Source organism: Pseudophryne corroboree, chromosome 6 (genome assembly GCF_028390025.1).
Source record: "Pseudophryne corroboree isolate aPseCor3 chromosome 6, aPseCor3.hap2, whole genome shotgun sequence".
NCBI lineage: Eukaryota > Metazoa > Chordata > Amphibia > Anura > Myobatrachidae > Pseudophryne > Pseudophryne corroboree.
In genome coordinates, this window is record NC_086449.1 from 691,503,693 (window position 1) to 691,521,059 (window position 17,367).

Below are 17,367 nucleotides of genomic sequence, written 5' to 3' on the forward strand. Positions count from 1 at the left end.
AACGCTGGGAGATCATGTGATCTCCCTGCGCCGCCCCTGCCACGTCACTAGAAGCGTCACCAACCCGGCATATGCCAGGTTGTGACTGCTGATGGGAAAGGGGCCGAGCACGGGTCGCAGCAGGGGGCAGCTCCCGTGTCAGGCTCCCGGCTGCGACCCATGCTCATAGGTGGAAAAGGGGTATAAGTTACCAGATCTAATAGATTTCCTCCCTAACATTGCAAGCAGGTCTTTCTTAACAGCAGTGTGGGCAAAGCAATGCACCGAACACTAAACTGTGGAAGGGGGCTTTGGGGTGAATGAAGGGGCCCCTGTACATGACTTCCAGTGTGGTAGGGGGTGTTTAAAACGCAGGGGAGGGGTTGATTGTGGAGTGGGCTTAATATTCATCATTTTCCGGTGGCAGGGCAGCTTGCTTGACTACAGATACTGTATCTCCAGTTCCTGGAACTAGATTTCATAGCTTTCAGAGTTATTAATCTGTGTGGTCTCTGCTCTTCCTCCACAGATCACAGGCACCCAACTGAGCTGCTCATCTTGGCCGCAGATACTCATGCTCGGTACCGTATATGTTCAGGCTTCATTTCTCCCAGACTGCCTTCTGGCTGCCTTCTTTCCCAGCTGTAAATAATTCCCCAGATCACTGAACATTGCTTATTTCCTCACATCCTCTATAGAGCAGGAGCATTCTGGCCCCTGCTTCAGTTGGGATTCTGTGGAGCTGCACACATCTGCTTTCCATACATTCCTCATGTGGATTTACTTTTAGAGTCCCCCGGACACTCCTCTTTGAGGGACGCAGTTAAAATGCCGCCGGGCGGGATCACGGTGGACATGACACCGACACCGGAATCCCGCCCGGCGGCCACAATCCTGCCCGGCGACCCCAATCCTGATGTCACAATGCCGACAGAGGTGGGATTCTCTGCGTCCAAATACTGACACCTGGAATCCTGTATGACTCAACGAGATGTGCTCACGTCCTGCCATGGGGTTAGGGTTAGGTACCGGGGAGAGGGGTTAGGTTTAGGCACAAAAAAAGGAAGGTTAGGGTTAGGCACCAAGTGAGGAGGGTTAGGTTTAGGCAGTGGGGAAGGTAAAGGTTAGTGGTAGGCACCTCCGGGGAGGGTTAGGATTAGACACCTCTGGGGAGGGTTAGGGTTAGGCACCCACAAGGGAGGGTTAGGGTAGGGGACAGGGGAAATTTAGGGTCTTACCTGCGGGACTGTCAGGATTTTAAAGGCCAGGATGCCGATGTTGGTATTCTGACCATCGGCATCCCATCCATTGGCATTATCTACTGAACCTCTTTGAGGCCCTTCCCCAGATCGTTGGAGGACAAGAGTGGAGGCCTCCTCAGACCAGTCAGGCCATTGCTCCTGACCACACCAGCAGATCTTGTGTATAGTCACACCTCGTCAAGATGCAAGATAGGCGACACACTCTAGATTCTAAATATAGTAGCTCTTAATAGGCATTTGAGTTTGAGAAGCAGTGGTTTTGTCAAGCAAGTGATTTGTCTAATGACATCCTAGTAAGGCTGATTGTGTTAATTGGTTCTAAGGAATGAATTGATTAATGAATACTTGAGAATGTGTGGATGCTGGAAGTGAATGCGTTAATCAGTATTGGATGGAGTGAGGTTAATGGGTGCTGACAAGGTTACTGTGTTAATGGGTTCTGGGAGGTTGAATTGATTAATGATTCTTCAAGATAAATGGGTTAATGGCGGCTGGGTGATGTATTATTGAATTATTTTGGGGAGTAGGTTACTGAGTGCTGCGGTGGGATTTGAGTGGAGGGAGAATGGGTAAACGGGTTGACAGGGCTAAATGGAGGTTGATGGAAGTGGAGCTGATTGGGCATTTTGGGTACATTGGTTCTCAACAATATTTAATAAATTGCAGGACATGTGATGTGCATATGGAAAATAATTCTACCAATGGACATAGGGGATCATTCTGACCTGATCGCTCACTGCAGTTCTTTGCAGCGCAGCGATCAGGTCAGAACTGCGCATGCGCTGGCGCCGCAGTGCGCTGGCGCATGGCTGACAGCCGACGGCTGTCATTGTCTAGCGATCGCCTCTGCCTGATCAACAGGCAGAGGCGGTCGCTGGGCTGAAGGGGAGGCACAGCGGCATTTGGCCGCCATTTTGTGTGCGCAGTCTGGCCAACGCAGGCGTGGCCGCACCGTGCGGGTAACGGGCCGCAGCGGCTGTGTGATGTCACACGCAGCTGCTGCGACTCGGGCAGTGACGAGTAGCTCCCGGCCAGCACGCAAAAGCTGTGCTGGCCGGGAGCTACTCCTGAAGTGCAAAAGCATCACCGCTGTGCGATGATTTGCACTTCAGCCACGGGGCAAGGACTGACATGCGGGGCGGGCTAGCCCTGTGCTGGGCATCCACCCGCATGTCTGTGTTCCTGATCGTAGCTGTGCTAAATTTAGCACAGCTACGATCAAGTCTGAATCACCCCCATAGACTTTGGCTCTGATAAAATACTGTACTGAAACCATGCTTATAATTGTGAATTATTTTGCTTAATTTATCAACATGTACACCAATCTCTGTAATGGTTCTACTCTCTATTCTGTAGGTAAATATAGGATCTGTATTAGGAACAAGTAACATATTAATCATTATTTTTAATTTATTATGGTCATTCGCAGTGGTCAAAGTGGGAAGTTTGAAGTGGAGGTATGGAAACCTGAAAGGGATTTAGGGGTCTATTTACTAAGCCTTGGATGGAGATAAAGTCGCTGGAGATAAAGTACCAGCCAATAGGCTCCTAACTGTCATTTTTTAAACACAGCCTGTGGCATAGCAGTTAGGATATGATTGGCTGGTACTTTATCTCCAGCGACTTTATCTCCATCCAAGGCTTAGTAAATAGACCCATTAGTGTTCACTCCAGGGTGTAAGGTTGTGTGTAGAAAAGGGGTGTGGCCACTGAAAAGGGTGCGTGTTCTTAAGACTTACCTCCTTTCCATTGGTGTAGGGCAGTAGCAGGGCGCTATACAGTAAAAAAGCTTTATTTTCCCCTTTACTCAATTTTAAAAAATATAGATTTTAATGTTTCAGAATCAGCACTGGAAAACTCTTTGCTCGACTACCCCCATGACTTCTTAATGATAAATAGTGCCCATAGAATTTTTTCTATCGCTACAATGTGCGGTGATACAAACCTGTCAGGCCACCGCTATTTGTTAAATAGGCCGCAGTTGTCCCCTCACTCACAATTAACTTAAGATTCAAATGAAGCTTTGCTGAGCAATATTATAAGAGAGAAGCTTTTAAAAGTGAAAACTTATAATAGTGGTGGTCATAAAGTTGATTTGTGGTGATGTTTACTTTGCTCCCGTTTGCAGAGGTCCCTGAACTGCTAGTCTTGTACTGTGAGCCGGTCCACAGGGTCTGGGGGTTGGGAGGTGCTGTCATAAGGTGGAGGTCTGAGCAGACAGGATGAAAGGGTCACCCGGTTGGTTCAGAGAGGGAATGAGAGCAGCCTCATTCTGGGGAGAGTGCAGCTCCAGTGGCAACCGCGACAGGAAGTTCCAGGATCAGGAAGACGTGCCACTACAACTTGCAGGCAACCGCATGTGAAGCTGGTGACGGGACGCGGTCACACATGCTGCAAGCCACTCAATGTCCCACTCAATTTCTGAAGTGCCGGTATGCCATACTGCTGTATACTGGCACACTTCGAGCACTGGTCATTAAAACAGCCCTTATATTGCATGGGGAGGCAATCACAAGACCGTCTGTCAAGATCCCGGAGGTCACAATGGTGACACCGGAATCCCAACAGGTGGTGCATTGCCACCGCCGGAATACAGGCGCCACAGGCTTTTCTCCCTCTGTGGGGGGTCCACGACACCTATAGAGGGAGAATATATCCTGTGGCGAGTGCAGCGAGCCACCATGGCCGCAGCACGGCATGCGCAGCGAGCCCGCATGGGGCTTTCTTGCGCTCGCCCCACTGCCGGTATACTGGTGGCTGGGATTCTGCTGTCAGGATCTTGACAGCCAGGATCCTGACCGCCGATAATTGGTATGTACTCCATTGCATGCTAGTCTGTAGAATGCTGCGAGTTTTGTATATCATTCACTAGAATGTTACATATATTATATATGTCACTAGCACTAGCGTATTTATAATGGGTGCAGTGTGTGAAGTGCACACAGCCCCCGGGGTCCAGAGGGGACCACACTGCACATCCTGCACACAGGGCCCAGGTCGCAGCAGCAGTGCTGCAGAAATCACTGGGAAAATGGTGTGGCAGACATTTTCCCTGTGTTCACTTTAAATGGGAAAAGGGAGAAACTACTGCACTAGAACATGGTTATACATAGAACATCGAAGCGAAAACCCCATATCTTGTTGTTTTTCATATATAGAATTAAAGGTGGGGGTGCTGCCACACAATATATTGTTGCCAATATATATAAAGTTATGCACAAGGAAAGAAAGGAATTGGTCGGAGTGTGGCGCACTTAATAGGAAATAGATACATAAAATATAACTTTTATTAATTAGATATTAAAAGGCCTATGACTGTGAAATATTAAAACCACATACAACTACTGACAAGACACCATGCAAACATATATTGTTAAAAACACACTGTGCCCAATGTGTCGTGCATACCATATATGCTTTCATTATTTGGTACTATGACCTCCAAAGTATTGTGTGTACTGTCAAATTGAATGCTTGTAACAATAAAGATGTTAATATTCGTGAGTGTCTTATAGTGTACTCTCTTGTTATCTAATTCTTAGCCCAAAACTGGATAGTGTGCCTTCAATGCTGCTGCGTGTGTTACTGGACTATAAGTCCCAGTATTATCGTCTGGGTATATCCACTTGTTATATATGATATTCCAAGACCATTCAAGTGTGATCTGATATGAGCCGTTATACAGTAATGCCTCACAAATTCCTAGGCATGATTAAATAATCTCCCCTTCCATCTAAGTATAAACTGGTAGGCTAATGCCTGGTTTATAACGAAATATTCTCAGTCAGTGCCGCCAGAGTCAATAGTAGAGGTCACTGTTCTATAAATAAATGGTCAATTTATATGTGTCTATCACTGATACAGCATACCTACTCACACATTAACAGTAACCATTATGTTTCATAACAATCAGCTGCTTCAATGTTACTTAATGCTACAAATGATGTTGTACATTACTAATATTATTCCGGCATCTTATAGAGCATTTGCCACCTAAATATCACGGGGTCTGGTATCCCTCCTTATGTTAAATAGAGGTGTTTGACTTCTACTATGGGTGGATGCTTTCAGTTATTACTGTCAGTGTAGTGCACGCATTCACAATTCCAACTTGAGTTAGCCTACGATAATTATCGTGTATACGGCTGTTATTGGCGCGCTCCGCCTGTGTATATATGCACTTTGAATTATAACCTCACTACTGATTCTCGGACTTTAAATCTCCATTATTTAATGGGGTAGAGCTCAATTCTTATTGCTCAAATAATCACTATAATTGAGTGATAGAGGGGATCAGCTGTACTGTCCCTGCAGTTTGTAATAAAGACTGGCTGACGCTATGGCTATGTATCACACGCTGTGCACTGAGGCAATTACAATGTATTAGTAATGTATCACAGAGATTGTCTACATGTATCCAGTAGGCAAATTAACTCTGTGTCTTAAATTAATGTAACATTGTTGCTATCTGCTCTGTCGTTATTCCACCTGCAGCTGAGTATGAACTAGGTCCTGTCTGTATCGCAGAGCGTAAGCATTGGGAGTACACTATCACACATACCTAAACACTTTCCTCGAGCTGATAACAATTAGGCAGCAATTAATCCTGACCTATTGTCTATGACTATATATCACACGCTGTGCACTGAGGCAATTGCAGTGTATTAGTAATGTATCACAGAGATTGTATACATGTATCCAGTAGGCAAATTAACTCTGTGTCTTATATTAATGTAACATTGTTGCTATCTCATCTGCTCTGTTGTTATTCCACCTGCAGCTGAGTATGAACTAGGTCCTGTCTGTATCGCAGAGCGTAGGCATTGGGAGTACACGAACAACAATGTTACATTAATTTAAGACACGGAGTTAATTTGCCTACTGGATACATGTAGACAATCTCTGTGATACATTACTAATACATTGTAATTGCCTCAGTGCACAGCGTGTGATTGCATTGAAGCATTGAAGCAGCTGATTGTTATGAAACATAATGGTTACTGTTAATGTGTGAGTAGGTATGCTGTATCAGTGATAGACACATATACTGTAAATTGACCATTTATTTATAGAACAGTGACCTCTACTATTGACTCTGGCGGCACTGACTGAGAATATTTCGTTATATTGGGACCCGAATAGAGGGGTTATACCAGGCATTAGCCTACCAGTTTATACTTAGATGGAAGGGGAGATTATTTAATCATGCCTAGGAATTTGTGAGGCATTACTGTATAACGGCTCATATTAGATCACACTTGAATGGTCTTGGAATATCATATATAACAAGTGGATATACCCAGACGATAATACTGGGACTTATAGTCCAGTAACACACGCAGCAGCATTGAAGGCACACTATCCAGTTTTGTGCTAAGAATTAGATAACAAGAGAGTACACTATAAGACACTCACGAATATTAACATCTTTATTGTTACAAGCATTCAATTTGACAGTACACACAATACTTTGGAGGTCATAGTACCAAATAATGAAAGCATATATGGTATGCACGACACATTGGGCACAGTGTGTGTTTTTAACAATATATGTTTGCATGGTGTCTTGTCAGTAGTTGTATGTGGTTTTAATATTTCACAGTCCCTTTTAGTATCTATTTAGGCCTTTTACTATTTAGGCCTTTTACTATTTAGGCCTTTTAATATCTAATTAATAAAGGTTATATTTTATGTATCTATTTCCTATTAAGTGCGCCACACTCGGACCAATTCCTTTCTTTCCTTGTGCATAAATTTTCCCTGTGTTTCATGCATGTGCAATAGGAAAATCACAGGAAAAATGGCCACTGCACCATTTTGCACACTAGTCTCTGGAACAGTGCTAGATGAATAACTGTGTATTAGTTCTTAATTTTTAATATTTATGCGTAAGATTTTATTTCTTAACCAATGGTTCTATCCAACAATTGGCACCCAATAAATTGATCAGACTCACCTATTATTAAGACCACACATTAACCACATATGGAACTGTTTCATTCTATGTATGTGTGTCTGTCATGTTGGTATTTAAAGAAGTGACAGCATATGAATCATTTGTTATGCATTCTTCATCATGATTTTGATAGTTCTGAGTATGTCTAGTATTGGGACACTAATATATAAGGTAATTACACATGTGACACCAATCACATGTCTACATTATCTTCATATAAGAATATTATCTTCACTTATTAGGTAAGTATATCATATAGTTGGATGTTATAAAATATATGTGAGATAATGTCATGCCATTCACTTGTCTGTCTTTCTCCTATAACTTCAAAAGGGAAAAAAGAGAAGGTTAAAACCAAAAGAGATAGATATACGCCAAATGAGGGAGTATTCTGATGGATATGACGAGGACATTGACTTTTGATCCCTATGGTTCAACCAATATACCCTCAATGTGTAGGAAGATAATTTCTACTTGTCTGGATACATATTGGATTGGACTAAATGGTAATGCTCTACAGAAATGGACTGTAACTATTAAGTTCATTCAGACCCTTTGGATGTATGCTTTCCATCAGGAAGATCATTTTAATTTCAAACTTGAGGAGTTCTTGGTCTAAGTCACATCTTCGTATGCCCAAATTTATATGTCTCATCCCAAAGGCTCTCAAACCACTTGGAGAACTGTGGTGGTGCTACTGGAAATGCCTTGCAACAGGGGAAAGGGTTTTGAATTTCGCTGAATCTCTGTTGGCATTACGAATATTGCCCACGTGTTCCAAGATCTGGACCTTCAAAGGTCATGATGTCTTGCCAATATAAGGTTTATTACGTGGGCTTTCTAGATGGTAAACTGTGCCTACAGTTGTACATGTAATTAGACCTGATATGGTCCATTTTTTCTTGACTTTGTCCACAAATCCTTTCATAGGGGTCATGTATTGGCAGTGCCCGCAACTTATACATCCATTCATGCTGGTTTTAGTGTTGATTTCTGACATGTGACTATGAACCAGATGATCTTTAATGTTCCGTGATTTCCTCCAGCTGGATTGGACTCGGGATGGTAATATTTGTTCCAAATCTTTATCGGTCTGCAGGATGTGCCAGTGTTTCTGTAAAATTGAGTTGATGTTTTTACACTTTGCAATAAAGGTCCCTATAATTATATTATTATTATATATATTATATAATTATATATCATTATAATGATAATGCTGAAATATCCTTAGGAAAGAAAGCTATACCTTAAATACACTGTACCATGGAGCCGATGCGGCCGCTGTACTTAACACACACTCTGCGCTTTGTACGCTATTAGCGTACAAAGTCCCGTACTGCGTACGGACTTCGCGTACAAACGCTGCTCTGCTGGTACAAAGTACTCAAAGCGCGTACACACCCAGAGATACACCACAAACCCTGAACAGTTATGCAATGCCATGAAAATACGCTTTAAACCTTAGCAGGGCAATGAAGACACGACACCAATTGTGATTTTACCGCTGGGTTCCGACACCACAGTGGATTATTGCTAAAAGGGGGTTACAATACAAACAATACAATACAATATAATATAACAGAGTAAATGGCTACATTCAATGGTACCTACGTGAGTAGATTCGCTTGCGCTTCCCGGCCCGGTCCTCGGTCATCTGATAGATAACTTTGTGAGTCTTGTGTCAGACCAGGCTTGCAGCAGCTCTTTTTATACAATTCTTCCAAAAAGCAATAGACACTGTAATCTTTTTGTCCATTGGACACAGGAATGCACATTTACAGTACAGGAGAGGTCATAGGTCGGTTTGAATAGGTAGGCGATGTCTTTCCCAACTGCTCTTATGGGTGGTCTCCTCTGGATTCCCGCCGCATACATAATGTACAGTAAATACAGTTTATATCTATATTCTGCTCCTGCACATAACTATCCGCAGGAACATGCGATCTTTCTCAAACCAACACCGGAATGTTACCCTTAAAATACCCTTCAGCTGGATACCAAACACCACCTTATGACCTTGTTCTGTCCCCTCCTATTCTGTAAAGGTGAATCCCTTTGTTTTGTTACCATTTAAACTGTTGTTACTTTCTGATGTGGTGCAGGGATACTATGTGTACATTGTGCACTATTTGGATTAAATATGTAATGTGTTTTGATAGCCTTCCGTGCGTTCACAAACTCTACCGTAAATACTCATACCACGCGCTAATGTGCAGGACCGCGGGAGCGACCATACGCAAATTGCGGATATGCGCACGCACGACAGAACAAGTGCACGTAGGGAGGCCATCTGTGTGTAGTTTGTACGTGATGTGTGTACTGCAATATTTTTCGACTTTGACAGTCCACCCTTTGGCAGTCACCAATAACTGCCACTATCTAATCACTAAACAGAAAAATATCTATACAATATCTACAGAAGCTTTGATGATTGGAGAGAGTTGTAGGTGGGAAATGTATGACCTAGTGGGATAGTAAAAAGCATGTATGTATGAATCCATGTCTGAGGGCATGTATCATCGTGCCGTATATGTTCTAAATAAGCTTCGAGGTATTGCGAAGTATACATTAAATCTAAGGGTCTGTAAATGGGCCAACAAACACTACCGAGATCTTTTCGGCTTCTTGTTCCAACAAATGGGGTGCACATTTATTTGATGATACATGGAGGGGGAACATATGTGAGTGCTAGTATGTGGATATCACCTGTTGACTATGTGTGCCATTAACTGGTGGTTGCAGAGATGAAGATAAGACACATATCTAAAATACATTCACATAAACATTTTGGGTAGGGCTGATGTCTTTTCTGGAAGGATGTATCTGGGTAGAGGGGGAAACAAAAGAAAAACGGGTGAAAGAAACAGACAATGAAATTAATTTGCAATTCTTATCATAACACGGTCTCTATGGATTGGTCATAAATTAAATCTGCTGCTATAACAGCGCCCTTGCTCCTTAGACTCATCAACTTTGTGCCGTGCTTGCGCCGCGTCAGAATTCGAACACACCTAAATATCAAACCAATAATTATGACAACTCCCAGGATACAAAGGAGAAACTTCCCTACACTCATAACATTTTGAGCCCACTCTCCTAAACCTGAGAACCAATTTCGTGGGTTCAACCATGAGACCCAGCCGGTCAGTTCATTACTCACAGTCGCCAAGGTAAGGTTGTGTTTTATCCTGAACTCCCATTCAACTGCAAGATATCGTCCATCTTTTGATCGATAATCTCCGTTGGGTCGTCAGCACTGTTCGTAATATACGTACAGCACTTCACGCCATATTGAGTTGCCAGAGTAACACAGTACCCACCTGTCATGGCTGTGATATAATTTAGGACCAACCTGTGCTGAATCAGTTCCTTCTTGTAAGCTTGTAACTCCCTTCCCGTATACCTGAAGGTGTCGTCATACATCTCAGTGATATTATCTATCAAGTTCACTAGCGCATGGATATACCTATAATTTATAATTCCTCTGGCAGTACGGGTGATGTCTAATGCGAGAAGGAATTGAATCCCGGTGAATTCGTGGATCAAATCAGAGGCTGCGTGCTCTGTCCTATCTATGAGGTGTCTCTTGATGATGTGTTCATAGTGAGTATGAGTATAAGGAGCCTGAGCACTGCGGTGAACGTCTTTCATCTTATCATGGGTTATGGTCATGACCTCTGGCAGTACTCTCCCAATATAACACAATCCCTCTGAGCTCGGGGCAAGCCACTTGTACGCCTTCCTCCCACATATGAACTAGGCATCATCTGGGAGAACATAGGGAACAAATTATAACATCACCATATTACAAACTTTCCAAGTGAAGAAACCAATCCCTAGTTCTCCCATCTGCTCAGTACAAGTATCGGGCTGGATGATATGAGCACAGTACCCTGGCGATACTTTTCCAACCTACATGGTCTTGCTTCCACGAGTATACCTATACCGGAAATACTTCCCACTGTTGGTTATTTGGCGTACAAGTTCAGAGTCTATGGGTATCCTATCAGCTCTGTGTGAAAAGGTCTTTGTCTGGTTATTTCACGTCACTTCCCAATTTCCCGGTTTTCGGTAATTGGAAATATTGAAACATAATAAGGATCTGTCTACCTGATACTGGTGGAGCTTCAAACTAGGGGGCCTAGAGATATTGAATTTCTTGTCCACCGGTCTTCCACCCCGTAATTCGAGTACCTCATCTATTGCTAAAGGGTACGGTACTAATCCTGACTTGCTCTGACCTTGAGGTACCTGTGAGCACACCCAGCATTCTGTCTGGTTTAAGACCTTACCCACTAGTGAGTGGTAATCACTCAACGGATGACGGTCCATGTCGATATTAAGGTTGGACTGACATCTCTGGATGCACCCATCCTCGACTATATTCTCACAATTCTTACAAATGCAATATTCATCAGACAATAACCCCTCACAGTGCCTCCAAGCTCCTTGACTACCAGAGCGCTTACTGATGCCAGCCTTTACCAAAATGATGTGCTGATCCTGAGATCCTACAAATTCGTACTTGCCATCAGAACCCATTCCAGATCCCTGCTCGACCTCTCTGGGACCCTCACCAAAACAAACTGTCCTTATCAAAACTAGAATTACTAACAGAACCCGAAACGCAGTCTCTTGTGATCGATCCATTTCGTTAGGGGAAAGGAGGAAAATAAGAAGGAGAAAAGAAAGGAAAAAATATAGGGGGAGGTGAAAAAAAGAAAGTGATACGACAACCGTTCTAGCTCTTGTTACTCTCTGTGCTCAGATGCCCTTCAACAGTCCTGCCTCTCAACTTTCCCGGAACAGACACTCCAGTGATACGAGATTCTCTACACTCTGCTCTTTGTCACGAGTTCTCTCCGGGTCAGCGACCTTCTTGCAGTGGGACAAGTGGATCCACGTCTCTCTTTCGGTGACTTTCAATGCTGTTGTGCTGGTTAACAAGACTTGATATGGTCCTTCCCACCTGTCTATGAGGCATCCTGAGCGTAAGAAATTTTGAATCCTCACATAATCCCCAGGTTCAATGTCATGACAATTACTGTTCGGTAGGTCAGGAATCACCAGCTTTAAATTTCTCTGTTGATTTCTCAGCTGCTGGCTCATCCCAACCAAATATTTCACAGTCACTTCATTATTACATTTCAAATCATCCTGGGGGTCTATCATTACATGAGGTTGTCGACCAAAAAGGATTTCAAAGGGTGATAGGTTAAGGGGAGACCTGGGAGTGGTTCTGATGTTGTACAACACTAGTGGCAAAGCTTCTGGCCACGACAATCCAGTTTCAACCATTAATTTGCTCAGCTTGTTCTTAATAGTGCTATTCACTCTCTCCACCTTTGCACTCGCCTGTGGACGGTACGGAGTATGCAGCTTGCTATTAATTCCCATCAGTTTGCACATGACCTGAAAGACTTCACCTGTAAAATTGGTACCCCTATCACTTTCAATTATTCTAGGGATACCATATCTAAACACAAATTCCTGCACAATTTTCTTTGCAGTGAACGTAGCAGTATTTGTGGCAGCAGGGAACGCTTCTACCCAATTTGAAAATACGTCAATACAAACTAACACATATTTTAAATTCCTACAGGGTGGTAACTGTATGAAATCGATTTGTATTACCTGAAAAGGGCCGTCTGTCGGAGGGACATGGGATGGCTCTGTTGGTATTGACTTTCCAATATTCTTCCTCAAGCAAGTAAAACATGTCATTGCTCTCTTACCTGCATGAGAAGAGAATCCTGGCGCACACCAGTAGGCTCTCACCAGCTTACACATACCCTCTTTACCCAGATGAGTCAGACCGTGTGCCGCCTCAGCTAAGCTTGGAAGATATGCTCTGGGGGCCACTGGCTTACCTTGTCCACCTGTCCACAGTCTCGAGGATTCCTGGCCATATCCCTTTGACCTCCAGACTGCCTTTTCCTGTAGAGAACACAAATCTTGCATTTCAATTAATTGTTGTGTATTGATCGTGTTAAATGTCATCAGTGATGTGCTGTTCGTTTGTATGGGGGTGCTGGCTGCTGATTTAGCAGCTTCGTCTGCCCGGCTGTTACCAAGTGAAATATGGTCTTGGTTGTAAGTATGTGCTTTGCACTTGATTCCTGTATCCTGCACTTTGCACTTGATTCCTGTCTGGTTCCTGTATCGCTGTTAGAAGTCTTTTTATGTGGGACGCATGCGCTACAGGTGTGCCAGCTGCCGTCATGAAATTTCTGAGGCGCCATAGGGCCCTGAAATCATGCACCACTCCAAATGCATACCTAGAATCTGTGTATATATTAGCTGACTTACCCTTGGCCAATTCACACGCTCTGGTTAGGGCGACCAACTCAGCAACTTGTACTGAGTGCGGTGGGCCCAGGGGTTCAGCTTCTATGATACCTCTGTCGTCTACAACTGCGTATCCAGTGCACAGGTCTCCCGAGTCCGTCTGTCTGTGGCAACTACCGTCAGTGTAAAAGGTAAAGTCTACCCCTTCCAGTGGGTTGTCACTGATGTCAGGTCTCGCTGTGAAAGTCTGATTCAGGTATTCCATACAATCATGCGTATCAGTGTCTGCACCAAATCCTACTTCACCATCATTCTCATCCTCCACCCTTTGTGCCTGTCCAGGCACACTTGGCAAGTAAGTTGCAGGATTTAGTGAGCTGCATCTCTTAATGGTGATGTTTACAGGGGCCATCAGTGGTAATTCCCACTTTGTAAACCGAGCAGATGAGACATGTCTGGTTTGGGCGGAGTTCAGTAAGGCTGATACTGCATGAGGTGTATGGATGGATGGTCAGGTTGTGTCCTAACACGACGTCCTCGCTTTTACTTACTAGCAAAGCTATCGCTGCAACACTTCGCAAGCATGTGGGGAGAGACCGCGCTACAGTGTCCAACTGTGCACTGTAGTAAGCTACCGGCCTGCTGGCATCACCATGTCTCTGGGTTAACACTCCTGCCGCGCACCCTGCACTTTCTGTACCGTATAATTCAAAGGGCTTCCCATAATCTGGGCATACCTAATGCAGGTGCCTGTGATAGGCACTGTTTGAGTCTCTCAAATGCCAGTTCGGACTCATCTGTGTGCGAGACCCATTCTGGTTTGTTTGAAGAGACCATTTCTTGCAAAGGTAAAGCCAGTATAGAGAACCCTGGAATCCAGTTTCGACAGTACCCACACATTCCAAGGAAAGTGCGGATCTGTTGCTGCGTTTGTGGTAGAGTCATGTCGCGAATCGGCTGTATTCTATCAGCGGTGAGGTGTCTAAGTACTTGAGCCAAGCAATGTCCCAAATATTTAACCCTGGTCTGACAAAACTGCAACTTATCCTTTAAAACCTTGTGTCCCGTTTGGGAAAGATGAAACAGAAGCTGTTTCGTGTCTTTCAAGGACGATTCGAGTGAATCAGAGCACAACAATAAGTCATTGACATACTGTATTAGCACTGATCCACTCAGGGTGAAAGGATTGTAAACAGTCATGCAAGGCCTGGGAGAAAATACTCGGGCTGTCAATGAAGCCTTGGGGAAGACGAGTCCAGGTGTACTGTACTCCTCTGTATGTAAATGCAAAGAGGTATTGGCTGTCAGGGTGCAGAGGGACAGAAAAGAAAGCAGAACAGAGGTCAATAACAGTGAAAAATTTCGCAGTAGGGGGAATTTGCATGAGGATGACAGCTGAATTGGGCACTACGGGGAATTGGCTCTCAACTATCTTGTTTATCCCCCTTAGATCCTGCACTAGCCTGTAACCCCTCACCCCACTCTTTTTCACAGGGAAGATGGGACTATTGGCAGTGCTGGACGTCCTGACTAGGATGCCCTGTTGTAACAACCGCTCTATGACGGGGTACACTCCTAATTCTACCTCTGGCTTCAGAGGATACTGAGGGATTTTTGGAGCTATCCTACCATCTTTTACTTGCACTACTACTGGAGCTACATTCGCCATCAATCCAGTGTCTTGTCCATCTTTGGTCCAAAGGGAACCCGGTATTTGTGAGATCATTTCCTCTACCTTTGATGGACACTTGTCTATAACAGCAGAGTGCGACATTAGCCTTTGAGGGGTGTCTAATATATCTTGCACTTCTTGAACGTGATTCTCGGGTATATCCAAGAAGACATCCTCAGGAGTACAATATATGACACACCGCATTTTACACAATAAATCTCTGCCGAGCAGATTAGTCGGAGCCGATGCAGCCAGCAGAAAAGAGTGTTTGGTCTGCAGGGGCCCTATCGTAATCTCTGCCAGTCTACTCAAAGGGTAGTGTTGCACCGTTCCTGTTACTCCCATTGCCAAAATTGTTTTCCCATGGTTTTTATACCTACAGTCGAATTTAGCACTGACCTGGCTGCCCCTGTATCTACAAGAAAAGGTAATGGTACACCAGCTACATCAACCGTGACCTCAGGTTCACTACCAAGGCTAGCAATCAACTTCACTGGCTGCAGATTACAGGTGTGGCCCAACCCCTATTGTGTAGTGAGACCCTCCCGCAGCGCATTGGCAGCTACGATATGTGGGGGAGGTAGCTGAGAATTTCCGGAGGTCTGCCCATCTCTCCTTGGTGGGTACCTCCTTGTTTCCCCTGCATGTGGCTCGTAACTTCTCCTATGTGGTCCCTGATCCCAATTATGTGAGTAGTAGTGTGGTTCGTATTCTCTGTCTAGGGGTCTATCTTGGATATGCGCTCTACTGCTCTTACAGTCTTTGGCAAAATGCCCTTCCTTCCTACAAATGTAACATGTTCTAGGTCTATCCCAAACAACAGGGGTCCGGGTTTTCGGCTGATGGGGTTTTGCCGTAAGGGCCTGTATACTTACCGTCATCAGTTTTTCCCCTTGTGACTCCCTGTGTTTAATGATGTTCCTATCATGCTCCATAGCGGACTCTCAATGCAGCCACGAGATACCTCTCCAGTTTGGTAGAGAGGTCTGTACCCTTGTTCTGAGTGCCTCCTTCAACCCGTCCATTAATACTGAAACAGCTACCTCCCTATGATGTACATTGTCTCTAATGTCCTCGATCCCAGTGTATCTAGCCATTTCCTGCAGTGCTCGATGGAAATATTCGGATGGCGTTTCACCTTCCTTTTGTCTTATGGAAAAGATTTTATTCCATTTGACAACAGTAGGGAAATATATTCCTAATTGCAGATTGATTTGTCGTACATTCTCCTGAGTGTTCTCATCAGTGAGAGGTACTTCTGCGTCTAAGTTGCAATCCGTTATAAATTTTGTGGGGTCAATATTGGAGGGTAAACATACCCGTAGCACTGTTTGCCAATCTTTGTTTGTGGGTTCGGTGGCGTTACCTAACTCTTTAATGAACCTCTGGCATGCGACTAGATCTTTTCTGGGATCGGGAAATTCTGACATAATTGACCTTAATTCTGTCCGGGACCAGGGACAATGCATGGCAATGTTCCTGACGGGAGTTACTCCCTGAGCGTCAGTCTTCCCATTGGGGACTGCGATCACCCTGACAGGATTTAATTCAATTACATCATTTTGATTTGACTCTACAATGTGAGGTGCTATTGTCTCTGCATAATGTATGGTACCATACTTACCTGTGGACACGACCTCACTTATCCCTCCACTAGGGGGCCTGACTACTGCTCTTGTTGGTTGGGCCGTGCCCACCTGAGTGTCTTGTATGGTGGCTGCTAGAGAGAGTGCCGATATCGTGCTGGGCTCATCTTCTTGTTCGCAGTCCTGGGGAAAATTTAAAACGGTACAACTGGCAAGGGTTAGCGTTAGTACATTTTGCAATTACACTCCTATTCTGTACCAATGTATCATTGCCTGTAGCCATTTTCTCCCCAACAATATATGGTGGTGGTGGTGCGGTCGCCATTGTTTTCCCGCTAGGTTTGGAACCTGCTGCGCGAGCTAATTCCCTTTGCATATCCCCCTCCTGTTGCCATAAATTTAAACAGTCTGTATGTTTAATCCTTTGTTTCTTGGATTTTATCAGACATATCCTTAACCTTAAGTTCTGTAATACCTCTGGTTCAAAGCTGCCCACTCTAGGGAATGGTACCCTATCATTGTTAGTCATAAATACACACTCATTGCATAAAACGTCTATGTGTGAACCATATTTTTCACACATGGTAAACCTTGCTGAGTCTTTTGGCCACAATTCTACCTGAA

General features: G+C 44.2%; 2 long non-coding RNA genes across 5 annotated transcripts in view; one reads left to right on the forward strand and one right to left on the reverse strand.

Moving 5' to 3' along the window:
• Window positions 1–17,367, forward strand: part of LOC134933245 (uncharacterized) — a 446,291-nt gene that overhangs the window by 238,108 nt on the left and 190,816 nt on the right. For 2 of the 4 annotated variants that reach the window (XR_010179653.1, XR_010179654.1), the window contains one exon: window positions 7,531–8,366. The exons of the other annotated variants lie outside the window; for them this stretch is intronic. This is a non-coding gene — a long non-coding RNA (uncharacterized LOC134933245). Of the gene's footprint in view, window positions 1–7,530; window positions 8,367–17,367 lie in introns of those variants that run through there. 4 annotated transcript variants of the gene reach the window in all.
• LOC134933246 (uncharacterized) overlaps window positions 7,607–17,367 on the reverse strand; it is a 259,257-nt gene continuing 249,496 nt past the window's right edge. Inside the window, exon 3 of the long non-coding RNA XR_010179656.1 lies at window positions 7,607–8,311. This is a non-coding gene — a long non-coding RNA (uncharacterized LOC134933246). The remainder of the gene's footprint in view (window positions 8,312–17,367) is intronic.